The following is a 6,750-nucleotide window of genomic DNA, read 5'->3' on the forward strand; positions in this document are numbered from 1 at the left end:
CCTCAATCCTCCCTCAATCCTCCCTCAATCCTCCCTCAATCCTCCCTCAATCCTCCCTCAATCCTCCTTCAATCTTCCCTCAATCCTCCCTCAATCCACCCACAATCCTCCCTCAATCCTTCCTCGATCCACCCACGATCCTCCCTCAATCCTCTTTCGTCACTTCATGAAAAACTGATTTTTCGAAACACACAAGATATTGTTTATTTAGTTGAACCCATAAAGGATTACATTGCTCTGAAATTAGATATATTACATCTCCGCCTCTACGCTTTAATATAATTCAACAAAAAATATTATTTAAAATATATACCCCTCACAAAACATCCCAATTGTAAAACTAAAGGGTTGTGTTCTAGTGGCATAAGTTAGAAGCTTTGAATCCAACAGTTTCACGTCTCAGACAGAGGAGAAAGAAAACATCCGAGAATTTAAAATTAAATCCAATTTTCTAAAAATAATATTATCTTAATTCGTTTTAAGTTCTAGGATGTCAGCTGAGAATATTACTATGCAGATTACGCAAACATTGCGTGGGCTAATACGCACTGACGCAAGGAGAAAGTAAGCGGATGAGATGCGTATAAAGATTAAATATTAAGTTACAAGGAACCTTCATGAAATCAGAATCCAGCTTCGAACATTTTACCAAATACATTGATTTCATCTTTTAGGGAATCGGGAATTATAGAAAATTCTAAATTCTCTTGAAAAAGAAAAAGCATATGACGTTGGACCCGGACCTTAAGAATAAAGATTTGGAAATCTTCAATTTGGTTTCCCATGCATCCGCGTCCAGCCATTAAATGAATATTTCAAATAAAACCTTCAATCCTTCACTCTCAAAACCAGGAACTTGATATTTAGAAAAAACTAGGATTAAGGGGTCAAACTAGGATCTAAGATATAGGATTTAATGTAGATTTGAGAATTTAGAAAATAGGTTCTAGAATTAAGTATCAAGAATCAACATTTTTAAGGATCTAGATTCTAGAATAACAGAATTTTAGGAGAATTGTGTATAGGGAACTAAGGATTGAACTACTCCGTGTATACTATTATACTAAAGAGCAACCCCATGCTAGAGATCTAAGGATTGAACTACTCCGTGTATACTAGTATACTAAAGAGCAAACCCCTGCTAGAGATCTAAGGATTGAACTACTCCGTGTATACTATAATTATACTAAAGAGTAAACCCCTGCTAGAGATCTAAGGATTGAACTACTCCGTGTATACTATAATTATACTAAAGAGCAAACCCCTGCTAGAGATCTAAGGATTGAACTACTCCGTGTATACTATTATAATAAAGAGTAAACCCCTGCTAGAGATCTAAGGATTGAACTACTCCGTGTATACTACTATACTGAAGAGCAACCCCATGCTAGAGATCTAAGGATTGAACTACTCCGTGTATAGTATTATACTGAAGAGCAAACCCCAAATAGAGATCTAAGGATTGAACTACTCCGTGTAAACTAGTATACTGAAGAGCAACCCCCTACTAGAGATCTAAGGATTGAACTACTCCGTGTATAGTATTATACTGAAGAGCAAACCCCTGCTAGAGATCTAAGGAATGAGTCTGGGAGTATTGATCCACAAGTTGGTTCAGAGCCCGAAATTTAAAAGAGTATCGTTGAACGAAACCTCCGAGTTTCCTTTTTGGGGTCTTAACATTTGTATAGATTTTGATTTAAGAAATTCGAAAAAAATGGAGAATATGAAGAAATTAAAATAAAATAATATTTCATAACAAAAATACTGATATCCACAAAACTGCCTAAACCCATCAGGGAAACCCGGGTTCCAAAACTAGTTTTCATAACGATACCCTGTTTTAAGTTTTGGGCTCAGTATTTCCACTGTACAGTGTACTCTGTACTCTCAGACCAAATCTTGGATCGATAACCCCCCCCCCTTTCCTTCCCGGCTACTAACTTAGCCCCAATTCTTCTCCCCTACTTCAGTTTCTTAGCCCCCTACCCACTACCCCTCCCCCCCTCCTTATATCCCCTTTTACACCTTGGTTTCTCTCTTCATTACCCCTCCTCCTTCTCCTCTCATTATATACCCCCCCCCTTCCTTCCTTCCTGTATTTTCCATTAATATAATCTAAGATGTATATTAATTAATATGTAAATACTAGCTTGTTAATAATAATAACAAATACGAGTATATACTGTACACAATACAACTATACAAATATCTAAACATGACTTGAACATTTATACAACTCAATAGAGTATATATATGAGAACAATTAAAAATTTTAACAATTTAATTTTTTTCATAAATCTTGATTCAGATTCTCACTTTTGCAAAATAAATAACATAATCTTTGTCTATTTGATATTACAAGAAAGAAAAATGTATTTTGAGACAAAATTAAAGAAAGTTATTTTCAAAAAAATATCTTTTTTGGAAATATTTTTTTAAAAACCCGATAAAAAATACAAAATGGGGACTGAAAAAATCTGTAACAACTAGTGAAAAGTTATATTGTGTTTTTTTTGTCCCACCCTGTTTCATGAATAGAAGAGCAGGGATAAGAAGAAAATGAAAATATTTTAAACTTTGAATAAATTGAGAGGGACACTCGGATATATTATACAAGGATAGATACAGGGATACTAGATACATAGATACTAGATACAGGGGTACTATACAGATACATGGATACTAGATACGGGAATACTAGATACAGGGATACTAGATACATAGATACTAGATACAGGTATACTAGATATAAAAATACTAGATATAAAAATACTAGATACAGGTATACTAGATGCAAGGATACTAAATACACAGATTGTAAATACAGGGACACAAGATACACGGATACTAAATACAGGGATACTAGATACAGGGATACAAGATACAGAGAAACTAGATACAAGATACAAGGATACAGATACATTGGAATACAATATTATTTTATAGAAGTTTGTAAACTGTAGCACAAACTACGGATACAGAGAAAATGCACAAGACACGCGATACCGCCGAACAATTGTATGAACAAGGATGAATTTGCAATTGTTTGATTGAAGAACAATATTCATATTCGTGCTTGTTCAGATTATAAATGTTCAACGTGTTCAACGAACCGTGCTCCGTGAGAATTTTCTCCCAGAAACTTATCAGGTTGTCAGGGTAGGGAGGGAAAACTTTCAGGTTCGAGAACACAGCTGACCAACACACAAATGAAACGACTATTTCCTTTGACAATTAGAAGATATAAACATTTTTTGACAGGGGCACATAATCCCCTGACCCCCCCCCCTTGAGACTTTAAACCCAATTTTGGTTTGTATAAGATTAAAATTAAGTTTGTTAAATTATTTAAAACCACTAATAGATATTTTTGATAAATTAGATAAGATAAAAGAGGGCAATAGAAAATCTTTTTTTTGGTAAATTTGAACCCTAGGATACTGAAACCTTGAGAAATTGAAACAAAATTATTGTTAGCATTATGGTTAAATGGTATGATCTTTTTGGTAAATTTGAACCCTAGGATACTGAAACCTTGAGATATTGAAACATAATTATATTTAGCATTAGGCTAAAAATTAGTTTTGCTAAATCATTTGAAAAAACCCCAAAAATCATTTCTAAAAAATCTGTAACAGTGCAATAAGAATTATGTTTTAGGTAAATATGACCCCTCGGATAGAACTGAAACCTTAATGCAGAACTCACTCAAACTAATATTTAAAGTTTGTCTCGCAAACTATTTTTAGGAAAAACTTTAAGGACAGTCAAAGAATGCAATGTTTAACAAAAAATATATATTAAGATTAAACACTATTTTTTTAGCAGTCAACCCCCCCCCCCTTCTTCTACTCTTGCATTAGTAATTGCATTTTTAAGATTCCCCCTAATATTTATCATATCCTTTTAATACCCGTTCTTCGTAATAAAGTTATTCTTTGAACATTTTTTACTTAAAAATATAATATTCCAATATTATATTTTTATAGAATCTTTTATCCCCTTCCGGCATACATGTTAGAGATATTGAGAATAAAAATGCAATTAATTAAACTTTAACAAAAGTTTTTTTCCAGAATATATTTAGTATGTTTGTAAATATATTTAATATGTTTGTAAATATATTTAAAGGGGGTTGTCTTATCAAATCTCAAGAAACCCTTTAAATCAAAGAGCATGTCCGATTTACAACGGTATCTGTTACACCGATCAACAATGAGGAGGGATAAAGTTGTTATTCTAGCTTGAAAACTTGATTTTCAGAGTCACTAGAAACGAATAACCAATTTTAAAGAGAAAATATTGATATCTAAGGCATTCTTGGCCAGGCAAAACTTAAAAGGGACTGTTTAGAATACATGAAAAGTCTTGTGAAATAACGTCTACAATCCTAAAGCTATATTAAAGTATATTTATATATATATATATGTATATACTGTACACAATACAACTATACAAATATACTTTTATCTATGCCCCCTCCCTGGTGCTAAATCTTCCTTTACAAAAGAATGAAAGATTTTATAAGAAATATTCTTGACGAGGTATAAAACACAGTGTGTTAAAGCTTTATTTTTTTCTTCATAAAACCGTTTGGCATGGAGGATTATGAATTGTACAAGTAAAACAGAATAGGAATAGGATTTAACCTTTTGAACGGTTTAAATTCCTGACTAACATTGGTATTTTCAATCCTTTGTTTACATTTAAAAACTTAAATTCATAAAAATATAATATCTTAATATCACGAATGTAACGGTTGGCTTTAAGTCCTTTTTGATGTTGCAATAATAAGATCTTGACTGAAGATTAAAGCGAATTGGAACCCATATTGTGAATATTTAAATGAGTAAGAAAACTCGTTTCTGGTAACACTTGATTCAGATTGGACCAACGGAATTGAATTCAAACAATTCTAATTTGTATCTTTTTCAAATTTATGATTTAAAAACGTGGATAAATATTTGAATATCGTATAAGGAAGGATGAGAAAGAACTGAACGTGTATGGATATGTATCAAATAATGCGCGTCAAACACATTTCAAACTCGCCTTAGAAACGCCCACGCGTAGACACACAAAAAGTGTTCAGGAATAAAGAAGTTAGAACGGATAACAAGGGTTTCATCTCTAAAAATAATGAGCTGTCATATTCTACAAAAAATATGTATTCTTCGACTTTTTCTAGGAAAAAAGAAGAAAAAACAACATTTTGTAAAGTTTCTTTCTTGCTGCGGAGAGAGGGGGATTTTGGTAGGATTTGAAAACTTTTTGTGTAAAAAGATAAAACCTCAATATTTCAGATAAAGTTCAATTAATAACAACCAATAGAAGCTGGATTCCGTTCTTGAAGGATGTAAAAATAAATATTTGAACAAAATAAACAAATTTTCTGCATTTTATATCTTTAGTAATAAATGCATCAAACTGAAGAACTGCTTGACCGAGGACGGAGAAAGCATAAGGTTTGGTTTCAACTCCAGGTCCTGTAATCAACTGAGGAGAAGAACAGAACCGGGTTGCAGAGCCAACTAGGCATACATCGAAACCTATCCCACACAACCCTTCTAACACTACAAAATATCATTACATCTAAACAAAGGAAAAAGTTTTAATATTCGCCGAAGAAAATATTAATCGCAGAGAAAATCACATTTATCGAAAATAAAAATTGTTTCAAGCCTAACTTTCATACGTTCGAACCAAATGGTTTGTTCTGATATTTACGATTATGAAGGGGGTTATTATGAACAGGGACATCGAGGGTTGGGATTAAGGAAATGTCTTAATAGGACAGACTACCCCTGGGGAAAAATCAGGGGTGCCAACTGTTATCTTCAAACTTTTGGAATGGAAAGAGTAGACACAAAATGTAAAAATTTTATATCTCTTAAACAGTCATAAAGAAACCATGAAATCCCTGAAAACCATGAAAACAGGAAATCAGGACAGATGTACATGAAGGGAAACCAGGAAACCTGAATACAGGAAATTGGGACAAATGTACATGAAGGGAAACCAGGAAACCAGGAAACCTGAATACAGGAAATTAGGACAGACGTACATGAAGAGAAACCAGGAAACCTGACTACAAGATATTAGGACAGACGTATATGAAGAGAAACCAGGAAACCTGAATACAGGATATTAGGACAGACGTACATGAAGAGAAACCAGGAAACCTGAATACAGGATATTAGGACAGACGTACATGAAGAGAAACCAGGAAACCTGAATACAGGATATTATGACAGACGTACATGAAAAGAAACCAGGAAACCTGACTACAAGATATTATGACAGACGTACATGAAGAGAAACCAGGAAACCTGAATACAGGATATTAGGACAGACGTAGATGAACAGAAACCAGGAAACCTGAATACAGGATATTAGGACAGACGTACATGAACAGAAACCAGGAAACCTGAATACAGGTTAATAGGACAGACGTACATGAAGAGAAACCAGGAAACCTGAATACAGGATATTAGGACAGACGTACATTAAGGGAAACCAGGAAACCTGAATACAGGATATTAGGACAGACGAGAAACAAGGAAACCTGATTACAGGATATTAGGACAGACGTACATGAACAGAAACCAGGAAACCTGAATACAGGATATTAGGACAGACGTACATTAAGGGAAACCAGGAAACCTAAATACAGAATATTAGGACAGACGTACATGAAGATAAACCAGGAAATCTGAATACAGGATATTAGGACAGACGTACATGAAG

Source organism: Eurytemora carolleeae, unplaced genomic scaffold (genome assembly GCF_000591075.1).
Source record: "Eurytemora carolleeae unplaced genomic scaffold, Eaff_2.0 scaffold55, whole genome shotgun sequence".
NCBI lineage: Eukaryota > Metazoa > Arthropoda > Copepoda > Calanoida > Temoridae > Eurytemora > Eurytemora carolleeae.